Genomic DNA, 19,818 nt, shown 5'->3' on the forward strand with positions numbered 1-19,818 from the left:
CAAAGAGAAAATAGGTTGTTCATTCATGATTTATCCTTCTCTCGATGCTCTCGCGCCGAACCAAAAAAATTCCAGAAACGTTCTTGGGGACTTCCTCGGGTTTCTTTGGCCCGACAGAAAAAGGAATAACGCACTTAAATTCAAGACAATATAATGTTCCGGCGCTGTAATATCATTGGACCACACTTTGTCGAGCGTTACAGGTCTCGCTACAATGATAGTATCGAAAAAAACAAAAACAACAACAACAACAACAACAACAAAAAAACAACTACGTTTCGTGAAGATAATGAGCGGTAAAAGTCTTCCTCTGCGATCAGTTGAGTAATGAATAAAAAAATATTGCATTGTTGACCACAATATTCCGGTCAAAAAACAATGTTTTTTTATGTTTTTTTTTAACACGAAAGTGTTTTCTTTTTTTTCTTTTTTTTAGCGGAGCCAGTTTATTGAATAAATGGGACTCATGTCCCCGCTAGGACTAGCTACATTTGGCGGGCTCTGATAGCGTCACGGCGTGCCTTTCGCACATTTTTTTCAAAAGGGACCATATAAAGCTATTGTGTTCGAATTTCATTAAACGCGTACCTTTTAGTGTGATAAAAAATAAATAAACATCTTGTCATTGGCAGCTTAAAACAAAATGCTGGGTCGTGGCTTATCACGTTTGCGCTCCTTGCTTCGTGATTCTTTTTTCGGCATTTATCGGCTAATTTCGCAGTGTCATTGGCAGTGGAGCCACGATAAGACGTTAAAAACTCGCCACTCCAAACTGCGTTTTTTCTTTAAATGTCAAAGTGCAAGGGACAACGAGCAAAAAGAAAAAAAAAAAGCTTCGTCTGCCAATCTTTGCAAACGAAAGAGTATGATTTTTGTCTGCCTCTGAACCCTGCAAGACCTCCCCCAATTTCGCTCTTTAATGCCGAAACTAGCAAATCGCTGCGTATGCGAGCCAGCCATTAGTATTTCTGCGATGTGTTTCGTGCGTTTGTTTTATACGAATTGAGGCGCGTACTTCGGCCAAAGTTGCCCAGGTTCAACAAAAGCTCGCGATGCACCCTCCAATGGTCTACATATTATTCCAATATTTACCAGTCCTCAACCCAGCGTGCGATGTTCTGAGTCCAGCATGTTCGTCGCTTCGGGAAGCGACCAAAACAGGCGCCTTACGCACGAACACTGAAAATGGAACCAGCCAGGAGCCCCTTTTTGGAAAGATCTATAGTGGGACGTAGGTGATCAGAACGGCGGGGACAGATGCAGTGTACGGCGCCGAAAAGGACAGACTGGGAAATTATTCAAACTTTGGTTTTGTTCTCCTGCGCGTTTTAAAAAGAACTTCGTTCGAACATTGGGATAATGTACATACGAACCATGGGAGCGTTTTAATTAACTTTGTTTTGTTCTAATTAACGCAGCTGGAATCGCTTCTGAGTGCAGTCTTTCTCTTCGCGCTCTTTTGTTCCAATGTTATTATTCTGCGCGGGTTCTGTTGGATGCTCGTTTCACGATAGCTCGGCGAATGCTTTAAATCAAGGGGAGGAGAGAGAGAGAGAGAAAGGGAGAGGGGGGAATCCGTCGTTTTCTTCGTCTTTCGTCGAGAAGTGTCATTAATTTAAAGCCGGCTTTGGAAAACTCCCTGGAGGTTCTCACTCAATCACGGCGCGTGCGTGGCTACGTAATTGACGCGTTCTAAACACGGCGCAGTAAGCGTTTTTCTATTTCCAAAGAAAGGAAACTTATTTCATTCGAAGTAACAAGCAGGATCGTGCGTAGAACGCCGGACGACAGCTTGCTCCTTTTTGTTTCGTTCAAAGGGAACATATAAGGACCTGGCTTTTCTTACTATAATCAGTTAGCTCAGAAAGCTAGTACCTGGGACTGTTCGTAAATTCCTTTTTTTTATGCTGACAATTCTATTTAAGATCTTGTTGCACCTGCACCTTTATAGAAGACGTATTATAAAGTTCCGTAGCTCGTAAAAGCGCCCCTGCTCCCCCCCCCCCCCCCCCCCCCACCCCCCCCACCGTGTCGCGGCGCTCCTGTCGCGCAGCCATTCTCACTGACAGCCGAAGTAAATCGAGGCGTGTCAGATCCTGAGCATCTGATCATCCCTGCGAGCCAATGCGATAGCGGAAATACCTGAGAAGAAAGGCCAAGCCGCGTCAGGTGGCACATAACGACTAGCTGAAAGATTAGACGTGCTTAGTTTTTATACTTTTTCAATCATTTTTCGTTTTTGGAGCTTTTAAAGTTGCCTTTGCAACCCCTATTAACTATACTCGGTGTTCATCGTGAAAACATTTACCCCAAATAGTTGAAAGATGGTCAGACATTTGTGCTACGTGTTTGTTACCGTTATCCTACGGAACAATTCTCGTAGCGTCCGTATTTAGTCGGGTCCGATGTATAGCAACCAGCCGATGCGTTCATTTATTCAGATCCTGGAAGTGTCTCTTTTCAGGAATCAAGGAGTTCAATACAAAACTTCACGAAAGTAGAGTAAGAAAAGCAAAGCTATTCAATCGCATCGACAGGGGAGCTTCACTGCACCACCACCACTAAAGCCGAGGTCACATGGATTATACAACATACAAAAGACAGTGCGCAAACAGATTCGGACGCAAGTCACTGCAAGATTCGCGCTTCGAATGCCGCGTGTCAACGAGCTCAAAGAGAAGACTTGGCACGCGGCATTCGAACCGCGGAAATGACGGAGGAGGGACGATTAATTCAGTTCATTCTCAGCTACGCTTAATTCAGTTCATTCTCAGCAAAGCGTGAATTCAACCCGAACTCGAGAGCATCCTTCCCTTAAACAAACAGGTCAGCGTTGAGCTAGTTAGCGAGGGACAACACTGCCCAACCTAATTTTTTTTTCTATACACGTTCGTGCACACGCTTGAAGCTTCTGCCAACGTGCTTGCCTTGACTCGCTTTAGATTTATAGCGACAACAGGAGCGCGAACTCGCGCGAAGAAGGGGGCTAGTTCGTGTCACGTGGAAAGGACATCGCTTGGTCCTCATGGAGGGAGGAGAAAAGGGCTACTAATGGCAGCGCACCGACCCTTCTATGAATAAGGGATGAAGCGTTAGCGTCCTAGTGCTCAATCACAGCCTTCTGATGGCTAAGGCATGGGCATTGTTTGCTTTACCCTCTCCTTATCGCGTATATATTTTGCTATTTTTTTTTTCTTATTCAACGCCCTTGCCACTACCACCCTCGCGGAAGTGCTTGCGGGGGTGGAGCTCGATAGAAGTATTGTTAGGATTTGATACGGCTCTCCGCGCTGCTTTCGCGGCGCGGCTGTTCTAACAGGTCTTCTCACCCCTTTTCCATTGTCTAGCCGGGAGAAAACTTGGTTTCTTAATATAGTGCTGCCGTTGCAGTACCTATTTTCTATTCAGCCTCGCAAAAAAAAATCTAGGTTGCGTGTGCTTGTGTCTGCTTTGTCCTGAGCGGACGCGCTCCCAGTTACAATTTGTTATTGTGCCGTACATTGTTTTGCAGGGTACCATACCCCTCTCTTGTTTTTTGTTGTTGGGAAGTCTCGCTGTTTCACGTTTCCATTATCCTTTTGTTTTTTTTATAAGCACTTGTATTTAAGGTAAAACCACCTACTGCATTTTCCCCATGAGCACAATGTAACACGTGTACTGCTAATCAGTTTGCAGCGGCGCATTTAGGTTAGCAAGTTAACTATCCCGTCAGCGTGCTGAAGCTCCCGTTCTTTTTAATCTCTTTTATTCTTTATATTTTTGCCACGGTAGTTATTTTGGGGTATTTGATTTTTTTTTACCCCCGAGCACCATCAATTGACAGCATTATTGTAGCGTGCGAAATGTTTTAGAACCATTAATTTCACGTTAACGCTCCTGGATTAGCTGTACTTTCATTTATAAGAATAAGAAAGACTATTATATATTTTTCAACGTTAATATTCCATTTATTTAAACCATTCACAAAACAAAAAACTGGAACGATCTTTACTTCGCTTTTTCTGAACTGGCGTAAGTCAGATGACAAAAAAGCAGAATCGGTAAAACGCAAATCGGATCGCTTTCTTATTTTGCCTCAAGTGATATCAGCACGAGCTAGGTGGCGTAAGCTACCGCCCCTTATAAACGGTAGAGCAATTATCAGCCATCCTTCCATTCATCCATTCACACCTCCAAATGAGAGACCTAGGGATATTAGGAAAGTGAATGTATTTAAGTTTCATATGGCTAACGAAAGATCTCACTCGTGATTTTTAAATGTAGCGTGCATCAGAAGTCAAAAATTTTACTTTTTTTTTTAAGTGAATGTTTTAGTAACCATTTCTTCGCCATTTATACTGGAAGAACGCTTGTTTTCGGGTTTGTCAGAAACCTGACTCAAGCTACACGCAAACAGCCCATAAGTCCTTCGTTATTAGTTTTGAGCGTAAGATGTTCTATGGGATAAACTGTAAAATAGCTAAGTAATTCGCACTGTAACGTAATTTTCCAGAAGTTAACTATTGACAGCGTATTTATCACTGGCAGCGCAACCCCCTGGGGTTGGTTCATAATGTTTCTAAATATAATTAAATTCCAAAATACAACTTTCACAGCATTTAAGGTTTTGTACCCGCCTCTCAAAAAATTATTTAATCTCTTCTTTATATTTTTTAATTCACGCTGCTGAGCAAACATCTTGCTAAAATAAAAATGCGTAGCCACGACCACTAAAGCGAAAATAGGCGATGCCATTTTAAATTGATCATAACTTCCCGAGAGGCTCAAGTTTCCGTAGCTTTATTCGAGCTCAAGCAACGCTTTGCATTTTAGTGCCACGTCGCAACACACACAGCCTACTAAGGTGAAGGACGCCAAATTCAATGGTCTAATAAAGTCATGCAGGGTTTTTTGTTTTCGGCTGGTCATATTACATACCGCCTCTAAACAATGGACGCACTGAGTTTTGGAGCAGTCAGCGCACGATGGAAACACCCAAGGCGCCGCCTCCTAGAAATTCTTGTTGCCGAAAAGTTTGCTTTAACCCAAGAATGTCCAGCGAGTTACACAGTACACTCTTAGAATCGAACTGGTATTGCTCAAGTTTTCTGAAACATTCTTTGCCACCGCGCCGGGACCAACTTCTTCTTACGCAACGTCAGGAATGCCTTAGCAACGAACGAACCCACAAGAACACACAAGCCTGTAGATTAAGTTTGTGAGAAAACATAAAAAAACAAAAAAAGTTAAAACTGGGCTACATACAGCAGTTCTCAAAGCATCGCTGCAAATGTTGCTTATTGTGAAGTCTGTTGTGAACAATGTCGTACGCGGCTTACATTTTTTTCCGTTTAATGTGTTTCGGAGAAAATATTTGCGCATATTTTGTGTTGGCAGTGTTTCGTGCTGTGCTTTCAAAGGTTTGAGGCCACGCTATATATTTTTGTTTAATTGTGTAATTTGTTTTTCAATTGATGTGTTTGTATGCGTTTTATGAAATTCGCACTTTTGCGGGGCCTTTTAAGACACCGAGTCGGCTATTCCCGTATAAAGATGAAATTGTATTGTCTGCTTTCTTTTTTTTTATTTTTAGTTGATAAAAGTGACGATTCCTTTCTTTTTAATATAAGGATGAAAGTAGCCCAAAGTCTCTTTTATATTTAAGACTGAAGGATAGTATTGTACACATGTATAATGCGGTTACGTGAGAAAACAAAGTTAGGAAAAGGCATCGCGGATAGGTATATTCTTCCGCAGATGGAGCTTTTTGTTCTGAGTGATGGATTATTTTTTCTAATTGTGTAGGATTATACGAAAACCCTCAAGTTCATTTCTACGCAACGTGAAGTTAATATTCAGTCAGAAAGCGCATCGCTTTTTCAATTGTTTCCAATTTAAAGTTAACATGAAATCCGCGTAACATGCATGTTTTTGGCTTTTATGTTCCTTTCGATTTCGTCTGCCACTTCTTGGCCATTCTCGCATATATATATATATATATATATATATATATATATATATATATATATATATATATATATATATATATATATATACATATATATACATATCTATCTATCTCTCTCTCTCTCTCTCTCTCTCTCTATATATATATATATATATATATATATATATATATGTGACGTTGCTATCCGTCACAACACCTGAGTGTGTGTATGTTATAGAGGGTCGTTTCAAATTAGGAGACCTTGTGAATATGAACAAGTTTTACTTTGAGAATTAGAATAAAATTAAGAAATCGGGAAAAAACGTAGGAAAAATAAGAAAGTAAACTGGAATAAATGAAGAAGAAATACTATCTACACGAAACAAGAGTAAATGTCATAGTCCGTAGATATTCAGAGATCAACGTAGGCGACTCAGTCAGTGTTCGTCAGCATCACTCACAGTCAGCCGTCTTCCTTCTGTGTCTGCTCGTCGCGGGGGAAGAATGGAGATCGACGTCGATCGCGACCCCTTCGAAAAGTCCCAGGGTCGATGACGGCGTCTGTTCAGGCTTCCGAAGGTCGGCTTCCACCGCCTGCCCAACCGGCCCTTTTTTTTTCCGGTCCTCTCCTTCTATTTTCTCTACCCCCACCGTCGCACCATTCTCGCACACCACACACGCTAAACCAAAAAAAAAAAAAAAAATTTTCCTTCTAGAAAATTAAGGCACCTAGAAACAAGAATCCCCTTTGTACCTTCAACTAACCGCCTAAACATTCAATTAAGTTCTGCGGGAAACTAACTTTCACACTAAGAATTCAACACTATGTCGCGCCCTAAAACAACCACGGGTAACTAACTATCTGTCAGTATAAGAGACCTCTGTTCACACTGGTCCCCGACTGCGGAGGGCGTAAGAATGGGACATTCCAGAAGGTTCTGGGGGTGCCATTGGCAACTCTTCTATACGTTCAACCGAAGACATTGGGGGCATTGTCTGCTGCACATTGGTGGTCATTCTCCAGGTCACGTCGAGCTCTTCAAAAATCCCCGGTGCGATCTGCTCTCTCTCTGGGTACCCGACCGTTGTTCCTTCGTTTCCGGCAGGTCCCCGTGGCGCCAAATTCTGAGGTAAGGATTAGAAAGAGGATCCCTCGTCTTGAGAGCGTTTGTGGTGGTTGTCTGCTAACTCCGGGATTCGCGTTTCGCCTGCCGTCGTTTTCCTCATCCTGTTCACGTGGAGCACTTTCCGCTCCCCAGTGCGGGCATTCTTGACACAATACGTAACCTCAGATAGTTTTTTAATCACGTGGTACGGGCCTTCCCACTTAGGAAACAGCTTCTTTGATATTCCTTGTTTAGCGGCCTTTACTTCAATGTACACGAGATCGCCTATGTTGTAAGTTGCTCTTAGCGAATTTCGATCGTACAGTTCTTTTCTGTGTTAAGCTTATTTGGCTAGTTTCTCTCGTGTTGTTTCATGAGCCATTGTAAGTCTGTGACGTAGTTCATGGCAGTAAGTCTGTGACGTAGTTCATGGCAGTAATTCTGAGGTGTATCGTAATTGACAGGTGGTGGCTCATATAAGAGATCCGGCAAATCAGCGTTACGTCCGTATAGTAAGTAGAAAGGCGTCTCATCTGTACTTTCATGTTTGGCTGTGTTGTATGCAAACATACACTATGGAATCCATTGATCCCAGTCTTTCTGGTCAGCACGCACATAGTGGGATAGCATTGAGACCAAGGTTTGGTTAAGTCGCTCTACGGCTCCGTTGCACTGGGGATGATATGCTGTTGTTTGTAGTTTCCGTATCCTTAGCAATGTGCATACATCCTGGAACAGTCTTGATGTAAAATTAGGGCATTGATCTGTCAAGATTTGCTGAGGCACCCCATGGCGAAGGATTACGAGTTCCATAAACTTTTTAGCAACAGTTTCGGTGCCCAACCGGCCCTTTTTTCCGGTCCTCTTCTTCGTTTTTCTCTTCCTCTTCTTTCTTCTCTACCCCCACCGTCGCACCATTCTCGCACACCACATATATATGTATATATATATATATATATATATATATAGATAGATATAGATAGATAGATAACAGCGTTTGCTCTTTCTAAGAAACGTTTGAAGTTAATTGCAGCTGCACTGATCTCGCTTTCAAAAAATGGAATCTATCCCTAATTGAGTAATTGGACATCCAATGAACCATTCAAGTGCTCTGCTTCAAGCTAAGCAGTAATAGGGATAACTCATGACAGTGATGCTAGTAGTTCACACTTTTTCTTGTCATAACGTTGACAAGTGCACTTTTAATAGTAATATGCGACACGTGAAAAAGATCGTCCTTTTTTTTTGTCGTCGGGCTTCCATTTTTTTTATCGCGTTGCGAGACGTTACTGATGTGTTAATGTGAGTGGCAGAACAAAATGTCGATGAACGTAGAAGCGAAATTTCATAATCTTCAAATTATTCGCTACCTTCAGGATATTTTTTTATGCATTTAATAGTCTTGTGAAATTACAAGCAATTGAAATAAAGTATTTGAAACCCCGTAAAAACACACTAAATCGTCGCTCTTAATTCAATGAAGTTTTTTGATTACACAGTAACCACTTTATTGTTTTTTCGTCATTTCGAGATGATAAGTTATTTAAACTCCTATGACACATCTCGCTATATAATGCATTATGTTGTTAAAAATGAGTTTCAAATTCGTACTCACGAAGACAGACTGTTCTCTGAACCATATTTAAACGTTTTCGATTCAATTGCGGTTTTTATTTTCCTGTGTTTCACCAACGGCTGAGATCACTTTGGGTGCATCGCACATACATTGATATACAACAACGCTACAAACAATCATAGATAAGTTCTTCTAAATTGACAAATAAAAGTAAATTTTGTAGGTTAACTGCGTATTTTATATTGCTTAAATTTTTTAAACCTGTTGACAGTTACAATAAAATCCTAGATAAAATATGTTTTATTCCAATAAGATTAGCTGACAAAAATGTAAACGCTTATGAAAGCAAGAAAAGGAGGGCAGTCCGTTTAGCCATAAACTAGTCTGGGCAAAAACGTAACGTCCCAAACATAACTTTTGTACAATTTAGACTCAATATTTCTGTAGTAAATGATACGTACAAACTGCATTTGTAGTGTTTCAATACTTTCCTTTGCCAAAGAAAAAAACAAGATTTTATCAGAGAAGATACAATGTGGTATCTTGAGTGCGCATGCGCACTTTATAGTGTCTCAAAATGCGTGAATGGATGCTAAACGGCCTAGTTCAATGACACATTGTCCCCTGTGAGTGTAAAATCTGGCTTGCAGTCAGTTCACTTAAGGACGAGGAATGAAACCCGAGAAATATCAGAAGAACCGTTAGATCAGACACCTCTGTGGTGAGTCTTATGCGTTAATTTTCTCGAATGTATAAAAAAAAAAAGGATGAAGTTATATGCATTCTCTAAATAATGATCACACGAGTTCCAATAGGGTAAGAGAAGTTGTCTGAACTGTCATTACTGTAATGAGCCACCATAATCTTGCAGAATAAGGTCGATTGCCTAAACAACGTAATGTCGCAAAAAAAAAAAAAAAAAAAAAAAACGTAACCGAGAGTGTTTCACAAAAAGAACAACAAAAAACAAAAATTTGTTTATACATATATATATATATATATATATATATATATATATATATATATATATATATATATATATATATATATATATATATATATATATATATATATATATATATATATATATAAAGAAAAAGAAGAAGCAGGATAGGTCTAAGGTGCAAGTCCTGGGGCATATCTGACATTGGAATGTCGTTAATTATCTAAAAAAAAAACGCAAGGGCAGATTTATTTATTTTTGAGCAAGCCTAATTTTTCGTGCTTTATTACAAACCTCGCGGAGAGATAACTTTCGCCGTATTTTTGGTTATAATAATTTTAATCTTCCGCATCGTACGTATTTTTATTGTATTTTTTGTTACCAGCGAAAGATCGGTTTTTTTAATGGTGGAAGATTTCTTAAGGCAACCGGAGGGATTCGGTTTCTTGGGTTGCATAACGCTCCTGGGCTTCATTAAATGCTAATTTCGGATTCCGCCTGCCGGGGGTACGTTTTTAGCGCACGACCGCTCTTGAAATTTGCATGGGCAAACCTGAACAGGATTATTGTTCTCGCAGCTACCGCCCTGACAAGAAATGTGGGCTTTCGCTTATGTTGAACAATATTGAACAAGCAACGCTCGGTTCTGAGCGCGATAATATTAGTCGTGAACATGCATATTAAAAAGTCCTGCGTTCGAATTAATCAGCATTTGCTGGAAGCAGTTAGTTTTTATTGTTAGCTATATATAGTCGCGAATTTCAAGCCTGAATAATTTCATACACAGCTTTGTTAGTTAGAGTGGGGCTCGTTCTATAGGCAAACTTTGAAGCAATAATAGAATATATGAAAGCCATATTTTATTTTTGAGCGGTTCAAGGGTTGTTTAATAAAGTAGTTGTAAAACTCTCTCCGCTAGGGAACCGATAAGCGAAACGAGCGTTAAAATTGATATTACATTAAACAAAGCTGCTAGAAATGCTCACGGAACACCCAATGCTTTAATTAAAACGAGTTCCCATTCAATAACTAGTGCAAACGAAAAATAAAAGTTTGCGAATTGTTATTCTGTTTTAGCTTGATATCTGCTCGTTCCGTGAGAGCGTGTGTGTAAAATGCACGCACGTATACTTGCACAGTGGTACGTGTTTCACCTGTTGGAGAATAGTGAAAATCCCGTAAGGGTGTCTGTTTTGCTCTTTGTGCAAGATCTAGATACTGTAGTTTGCTTTTATTTGCGAGTAATAATGTTCATCGGTCACATGGCTTGCCAAAAGGATATTGTATTAAGAACGTCACTTATGTTTATCTAAATAGCGCAGTCGTCAGAAAAAATGTCTAAGTGTGTTTTGTTTATAACAGAAATGGGGATGTAACTTATTTGTATATTAGACATATACATGTGTGAAAACAGCCCTGGGGTACGCTTGAAGCAGCAGTAGCCGGATTTGATTTTGTAATGGTGTATTTTGACTGCTTGCTTTCTGTTAAAGATATATAACATCTAATTCAAAGCAAATAAGTTAGACTTGAGCGTGTAAAAACAAGGATATTTATAGGGAAATATTGTCGAAACTTTATACTAAAAATATGATATTGTTCAAGCTTACTAGTGGAGTGAAGAAAGTTAAGATATTCAAACAATTGGCTGGCACTGCAGCGAGCTTTTTAATACTGTCACGAATGACAATCGATGAGGGGATGATAACTGAAGAAACTAAACGTTTAATGGGGCGAACTTGCGCCCAAAACAAAAAGGGAAGAGAGGAAAACAGTAGAGCGTCGCGGGCGTCAATGTCGGCGAAACCGCAAGATCGAGCACTGGGGCGAGACTGACTGAACATCGCCACGCGGAGCCCCTCATGTACGCGCGTTGTCTTCTGGAACAATTGGCCTAAAACGTTCGGCGACTGGAACATTCGGAACTCGAACAGTCGAGAATGTTCTCGAACTAACGAGAACGCAATGTTAAAAGAATAAATAAAAGAACATTCCACCGACTGGAATCGAACCTAGACTTTCCGCGCGACAGTCAAGCGCGGTAACCACCTGGCAACGCACGCCCTCGCTTGCCGACGCGCGTGGCAATACCACTGCAGCAATACTACGTTAGTTTTAGCGCGGGCTAACACTCCCTATTGCGCGAACTAAAAGTAGAAAATGGCACAGCTCGTTCGTCGTTATACATGACGCGATTTTGGTAATGTGCGTTTGAGTCATATACGCTCGCTCGCGATAGTTTGCCGTCCACTTACTTTGCCTCGGACGCTGTAATAGACAGCCCCCGTCCTTCTTGGGGCTGGATGTACCATTTGAAAATTTTGCGTTTCTAGCATGTGTATATTTCTTGTCATACAGAAGCGGACGTTTCTTCACCGCAGTACTCGCCTTATTCCGTCTTTCTTGATTGCAAGAACTCGTGAGCTAAAGCGAGCTGAACTGGAACTGACAACTTCGCAATTCTTATTCATTGAACTGCTCGAGTTTTGTCAAAATGGCAACTAAATAAACAGTAAAAAATATGTGTTTGGGCCAGTTTGAGCATTCATGAGCGTACTGTATTATTTCTACAATATTTAAAAAAGAAATATATAAATACAAGTTTCACCAAGATTTGTGAATATGAAAAAAAAACAACAACAACAACATGTGATGAGGATTGTACGGAAAGAACAAAGAAAAAATCATAAGGAAAACGAAGCAGCAGACTCGCGCGCAGAGCGGTCATTACAAAGGGGGCCACTATTCGAATTTGTTTTGCTTCCTTTTTTTGTTACTCCTCTCAACGCAGTACGTGGCTCGATCGAAAACAAGAGAAGCTCGCGAGCAGTCAACGGTTAGCTACGTGCCTCGCACTAAAACGTCGCTCAAGTTCACGAACGCCTTCCAGTTTCCTATGAAAACCCAACCTCTCTATACACTCTATGCCTATTTTTTATTGTTTCCCGAATACATTTTCTTTTAAATTTTATTTTTCTTCTCTCGTTTATCAAACCGCAAACAAGAAACTCCCGAGAGCCGCTAAGTGTTAAACAAAGAAGCCGGCGTGTTGGTCGTAAAAAACGGACGCCAAACTATTCCGAAACAAATTACCCACCTCTAAATACCACTAAAAGAAAATCCACAAAAACACATCACAATAGTGGTGGCCAGCAACCACAAGTGGTTCTTTTTCCTCCAGAAACTTTATTCTTATTTAGAAAAGGGGAAGAAAGCCTTTTTTGTTTTAAACATGGACACTGCCAGTTTTAAGACACCTAAACCCGGGCGATCTCTCATTTACTGCCTCGCGAATTCAATTATTCGTGAGGACTGCCCCAAATTGCATTACGTAGACGGAACAAACATTCACGAACGCTACACGCACTTTCCTCGCGACTTGAATGCTCCGCTAGTAATGCCCGGCCCCCGACACTTTTTTCTTTGCTCCTCTGTTTGCTCGCAAAACGCTTGAGCAGACGGTTTGAAGCCAAACACTAAGAGCACAGAGTCGAGCGCCGGGTGGCTTGGAATTCGCGAGTCACCACTAAAAGCTCTCCCGCCAGCCGTCCCACTACAAATACGCATCGGGAATGTAGGGCGTGCAATCGAGAATGCTGATCGCGCTTGCACAACGGATCAGCAGGTCCTGTGGCGTAGGATACAAACAGTAGAGTTGGTCTGTTGACGCTAGAAACAGCAAGCAAGTTTCGGGAGTGGCGCAGCTCTCAATCGATCTACCGAGTTTCAGAAGTGATTCTTGAGGCTTTCCGGGCTTTGGTTCTAGGATTAGTCGTCGGTACACGAATCGCATCACGACTTGCCTTACTTCATATTTGTAAGTATAAAAACTATCGGGCGTCTGATTACATCGAACGAGTACCGACCGATAGGAATATACGCAACGCCTCGCTTTACTCTACGTTTCCATTCGAGTTAATTTAGGAGCTTAATTTCTTTCCTACAAAACAACGTAAAGCAGCACCACCACTGCTCCCTCTTTTCTGGCGAACTGTTGCTTTTAAAAAACTCCTCCTGATTTTAGTCAGTCTATACGGGCTGTTACTTTTTACATGAGAGAAATTTTTTTTTAAAGTAATCAATGCGTTACTCTTCCATGGGTACCGTCTTCCCTATGTATTTACTAAACGGGCTCGGCGGACGTTAGGCGGGACAATATTCATCACGATCCTTCGGCTTATTATCTCAAATTGCCAAATAAGATTTTGTAGTTTCAGAACAAATCACGAATAATGGCTAGGCCAATTTATACAATTTTCGATAATGCACCGGTCTTTGAGATATTCATCCATAAGTTTTCACACGTTTGTCGGCTGTTCAAAAAGCGCGGGTATAAAAGCGTCTTATTATTTAGGGTGGTGTGCCCTACATATATTGAAGAAAAGTGACTTGCATTTTGTTGTTATCTAGGCTGCGTTCGGTCGACTCTTCCACCAACCACGCCCTGCCGAGATAAGCAAAGGGGGGCCGGCACGGGTACGTCACTAATGTACCTTGACTGTAAAGCGGGTTTCACATGCAGCGATTTTGGCCCTAAAGTGGCGCGATTTCTGCCGTCGCGGCGCTCGTGCCGCAGAATTGCTGGTGCTGGCCAGAGCGCCGCGACGGCAGAAATCGCGCCGCTCTAGGGCCAAAACCGCTGCATGTGAACTAGGCTTGAGCCGCGCTTCGTGCGCGCACTTTTTGAATTGCCCACTAACACTCAAGAATGTGTCGCTAAAAATCTCAATGATCATTGCCTTTTCGCAAATAGTATACATTGCTCTAACCATTATTGCTGATTGTCTTTAAAACTGGAATTGGAATATCACTCATAGAACTTATAAAGTTAATTAGGCAATTCTAGTTATTAACCAACGGGTCGTGACGAATATTGCCCAGTCTAACGTCCGCCAAGCCCGTTAAATACAGTGAAGAAAACATTAATAAAAGTGTCACCGACCTTTAAAAAAAAACTGTTACATGCAAAAATAACTACACTGCATTGCATGCCATCGGAATATAAACATTGGAGTCCAGCATGCCTGTCTTAATTTAAACTCGAGTGGTGCGTCATCGCTCAGCTTGCATTCTTGCGTACAATAAATGATTTGGCGGGCTATTGATGATGTGAGGTGTGATCGCGGTTTTAGGTGACGGAAACGGCTGGGGTTTGACTTCCGGTGCGCAGCATGCATAGGAAGTGGCAGGGATCAATGCACACGGTTGTGACGAGCATCGCCTGCGGCATCGGGTTGCTGGCACGTCCGACCACTTATTTTGGCTCCGAGTTGAGGAAATCGACGCAAGTTTACCTTCTTTCGGTAGTTTTTGCGACAACTTGAGCGTAGTGAACAAAAATAAATAAATGTTACACCTTTGACATGCCATGAACTCTGAGCATAGATCTTCATCTGCGCACCCCCAGGTACGCCGATACTGCACGCAAACACGAAAACGAATGCGGGCACTTCCAAACACGCAAGCCTCCATTCACTCTTGAAAGTAAGGTATACTGAATGTGACTTTAGTGATCTACAAAAGCTTTCTATAGCTTAAAAAAAACAGCATTTTTTGACAGCTGGTTATAGAGATAGGTCATGACTCATGAGCCTTTTCTCCTTTTGTAAAACGCAGCTCGCGTTTGATGACGTTCACAGTAAGGAACATTTTTACGTAAATACTAATATTTGGAGTGAAGACATCAAGCTACGGTTTCCAATTATCACGTTTTCTTATTCGAAACCTTAGAACAGCCCTCTGTTTTGAGTTAAAATTTTATCTGGGCGTTTTTCATTAGAGGCTCGGCTCCCGTGCTTCGTTCTGATTGTCTTGCCAGTGCTCCTCGGAAGGCTGACCCGCTTGTACTTCGCAAAAAAAGTCCGATGTATGTGTAATACTATAAGGTAAATAGAAGCATGCGTACAAGACTCACAGTCAGCATTATACACACCTCCATACTCAAGCTGTCTAGTACAAAAAAAAAACAAAAAAAAAAATTGAAAGTAAAAATCACAGGATGAAACGAAGGGCGATGGCGCTGGCAGTTTGCACGTATTGATATAGTCGTCTGGGGGAACTCTAAAGGCATGGATTCTGGGTGGGACAGATTCATGCCGAAGAAAAATGAAAAAATGAAGAAACGAATTCTCGACGAAAGCGAGATCAAAAAGCAAGGGAGAATATATGAGACTATAGAATTCGTCAATCCCGTGTCACATGCAGGTTACGGCTCGGGACATGCATATATTCTGCCGTAGCGTTTACGAACTGGTATTAGTGGGCGCCTTCCTTTCTCGTCCTTGATATAAAAATAGGCAGGAAATGGCGAGCGACACCAGACGCCTAATGAAGGAAACAAGGATTGCGAAAATCTTGTTTTGACAGAAGAATAGCCTCGTGGTGGTTGCCGACCAGAATGATATGAGATTGATCGGAGTGCCGCGTCCATTACCGGGTCTGAAGGACTCGGTAGTTGCAGTTTGTTTGGACGCAGGTAGTGTTTTGCGCAGGGCTGGGCTGAGGTACTCCACAAAGTATTCCGGAATACAAATACTGAGATAGATATATTTTAAGGCCCAAAATACAAGTACTGTGATACATACGTCTTTTATGCAACGGCATATCCCCAAGATACTTCTGCGAAAACGTCGAGAATGTATTTAGATATACAGATACAAATACTTAAGGAAAAACATTGCTTCCCGAACGGATCTACGTGGGGAGGGTGTAGTTCATAGTGATTTAAATTATTAATTTATGTTTGTGCTTCTCTTCTCGTGTCCATTTATTCACTTCCCCTTAGCTTGAACACATTATTTATCGTTATTGCTCCTAAAAAATGTTACTCCGGTGAACCATAGTTACTGAACGGTAAAGACTGCATGCCATGCTTGACAAAAACGTCTGCTTGAAATGAAGCTTGTTTTGCAGTGAGGGCGCTTCTCAGACTGTCGTCTGACATATTTCCGAGTCGCCCAAATTGTGGGGAGAGTGCGCAACAGAGCCGTACCTTTTCTGCACTCAACTCCCATACAGCGTTCGCTCCGCTAATTTAGAAAAAAAGTTTCGAGCTTTGAGAGGTAGCTTAGTCTGTTATTCTTGCAAGGAAAATTTCAACCACCGTATTTTTTTTTTTGTGACTGTGAAGGATCGTGTTATGAGGGGTCGATATTATGAATTCCGAAGCACTATGCACCCAACAGATGCCTTTATCTTTAATATTTTCGATAAAAGCGGCAACAAATGAAACGAGATACCTAATTCTGGCAAATTATCGCGGTACAAGCGATACATTGCAATTGTATTTCACTGCTAAGATACAAACAAGGATGGACAAAATACACGCAAATATGTATCAAAATACAAATACAAAATACTTCGTCAAAATGTATTTAATTACAAATCTAACTATATTTCAAAAAAAAAAAAAAACACATTTAACCACAAGATACAAATACAACCAGATGTATTTGGTCTCCTCCAAATAGTTTTCCAAATACATTCCTCAAAATTTGGGGCAGCGACTCCAGGGCACCTGCAACGGGTTCCTGGGTATCTCATTTTCATTTTGCATCACACACTTCGGAGCTAGTGTGCGAGGCTCTAGTAACGTAATAGAAATATAATCACGCAAAAATGTAATCAGGTTCGATGTAATAGGTGAAAAAAGTACAGAGCTTCAAGCAGCTTTTTTTGTCGATTACATTTTGGTATAGACCAACAAAGAACCGAGACTACCAAGACGCGCAGCACTAGCTAGAGCATTTTTTATTGTTGCAACTCGCACCACTTACGAAAATCTGGACGTCCCGCGCATTTATAATATTCCAGGCAAAAATATGGATGTAAATCAGGCTGGAAACCATCACAAGTTGTCACAGGCACTTATTTAGCCAGTCTGCCTGTGAACGTCGATTTCGTCACTATTCTTGTGGGCATGGAGGCTCTGCAGCCATGAAGTTGCTTATGTTTTTCGTCCTCCCGCAGTTCCTGAGCGTGTCGGCGCGTGGGTCCCCAACTAACTGGAGCCACGATGACGACGCGGTTTTCTTCCGGCATCCGGACGACAATCTTCAACCTGCCAATCACTGGTCGACAGCACCGTCCTGTCTTGGTATCAAGTTCATCGAGAACCTCGTTCACACCACGTCATCAGCAGGGACATCGACAGCGGCAGCTATAAAGGAGCTCCCCTTGCAACAGCGCGCCAGTGGGCATGGAGGCTCTGCAGCCATGAAGTTGCTTATGTTTTTCGTCCTCCCGCAGTTCCTGAGCGTGTCGGCGCGTGGGTCCCCAACTAACTGGAGTCACGATGACGGCGCGGTTTTCTTCCGGCATCCGGACGACAATCTTCAACCTGCCAATCACTGGTCGACAGCACCGTCCTGTCTTGGTATCAAGTTCATCGAGAACCTCGTTCACACCACGTCATCAGCTGGGACATCGACAGCGGCAGCTATAAAAGAGCTCCCCTTGCGACAGCGCGCCAGTGGGCATGGAGGCTCTGCAGCCATGAAGTTGCTTATGTTTTTCGTCCTCCCGCAGGTTAATAAACAAAAACCTTTCCATTGTTTTAAATCAGACAATGTTTGCCTTGTTATGCTTCCATGCCCCGAAGCTTGTATTGAGTCTTTTAGAGCTCTGCTGTTGTTGTTGTTTGGTGATGTTGAGCGGAACCCTGGTCCCATGTCAAAACCCCAAGAAGAACAATTACTTAGCTTACAAGAAACAGTCGATAAACTTAAAAATAGTCATGCTATACTTCAACAAGAAGTAAACCTTCTGAAAGAAAAACAAAAACAAAGTGAACAGACAGTTTCAACACTTGAAGAGCAACTTAACAAACTCTCGAGTGAACTCGACGGACTGAAGCAGTAGGATACTAGTAGCGCCGCGACTACTGAACCCCAGCTTACTGCAGCCTTAAACGAACTATCTCAGCTAAAAACACGTTGCGATGATGCAGAGGGCAGGTCCCGTCGCTGTAATCTTTTATTTTTTGGCATCACCGACGCAGACAAGGAAACGTAAGCTCAGTCAGAGTGCTTGGTCACTAGCTTATGCTCCGGAAAACTAAACGTGCAAGTTGAATCATCTAGGATTGAAAGGGCGCATCGCCTAGGAGCATTCGACCCTCAGAAATGTCGCCCAATAATAGTAAAGTTTTCTTCGTTCAAAGATAAAGATAGCGTTCTTTCATCAGCCCACAAGCTTAAAGGAACTCGCGTAGCCATCAGCGAAGACTTCCCAATTTCTGTACGGCTCGCACGCCGTCACCTTCTTGATTTTGCAAGGCCAAAAGGCACCCCCTACAGACTGCGTCACGATAAACTTTTTATAAATGATAAGTGCTACGTATTCGATGCCGCTCTTGGCGCCGTTAAAGAAAAAGACACATAGCCACGCCAGCGCTTCTTCTCGTCGCCCTCCAGGAGTCGACCGGCAAAGCACCATGTTATCATTAACAAATCTTCAAGTCATTCTATCCTATTTACTAACATTAGAAGCCTAATACCAAAGAAAGACGAAATAATTTCAGTAATTGGAACGTGTAATGCCGCTTTTGTTGTACTTACAGAGACGTGGCTAAGCCCTGATATATCTAACGTTGAGCTATTTCCTTCGTACCTAAACTTTCGAGTGTATAGGTCTGATAGAAAAACTAGAAAAGGAGGGGGCGTACTTTTGGTGATAAAGGACCATATACCATCTCGGCTAATACCGCTTACCACTGACCTAGAAGTTGTTTGGGTGTATCTTTGCACAACGCCTTCCGTAGTAATGGTTGTGTGTTACAGGCCGCCGGATAATAAAAGAGATTTTGTTATTGAGTTGTATAAATGCCTTTCTGAACTCGCATGTAAATATCCTAACGCTTTAGTTAGCCTTTTTGGTGATTTCAATTACCCAAATATTGACTGCCCTATTGGAAAAACCAGCATGAAAATCAAACTGGTCAAGCTGGTAATTAAGGTGGTCAAGCTGGTAATCAAGGTGGTCAAACTGGTCAATGTGGTAATTAAACTGGTTTAGCTGGCAATCAAGCTGGTTTAAGCTGGGCAAGCTGGAATTTAAGCTGGTCAGTCTGGTCTAAGTAAAAACCAGCATGGTCTCACTCGAATCTGGTTTTAGATTCAATCTGGTGTAGCTGGGAGCCAGTCTGGTCTTAACTGGTCAAACTGGTTTTCCATGGAGCCAATGTGGTCAAGCTGGGAGACGAGCTGGTCATGCTGGGAGACAAGCTGGTGAATCTGGTCGAAATAATAATCGTGGTGGTCAAGCTGGT

The 19,818-nt window shown here is 41.9% G+C and overlaps 1 pseudogene; it reads left to right on the forward strand.

The window, feature by feature from the left end:
- The first annotated feature begins 17,765 nt into the window (after positions 1 to 17,765).
- On the forward strand, positions 17,766 to 18,932 carry LOC120839799 (annotated as a pseudogene).
- The last annotated feature ends 886 nt before the right edge of the window (positions 18,933 to 19,818 follow it).

This window comes from Ixodes scapularis, unplaced genomic scaffold (assembly GCF_016920785.2).
Source record: "Ixodes scapularis isolate PalLabHiFi unplaced genomic scaffold, ASM1692078v2 PGA_scaffold5__190_contigs__length_132052651, whole genome shotgun sequence".
In the NCBI taxonomy this organism is placed as follows: Eukaryota; Metazoa; Arthropoda; class Arachnida; order Ixodida; family Ixodidae; genus Ixodes; species Ixodes scapularis.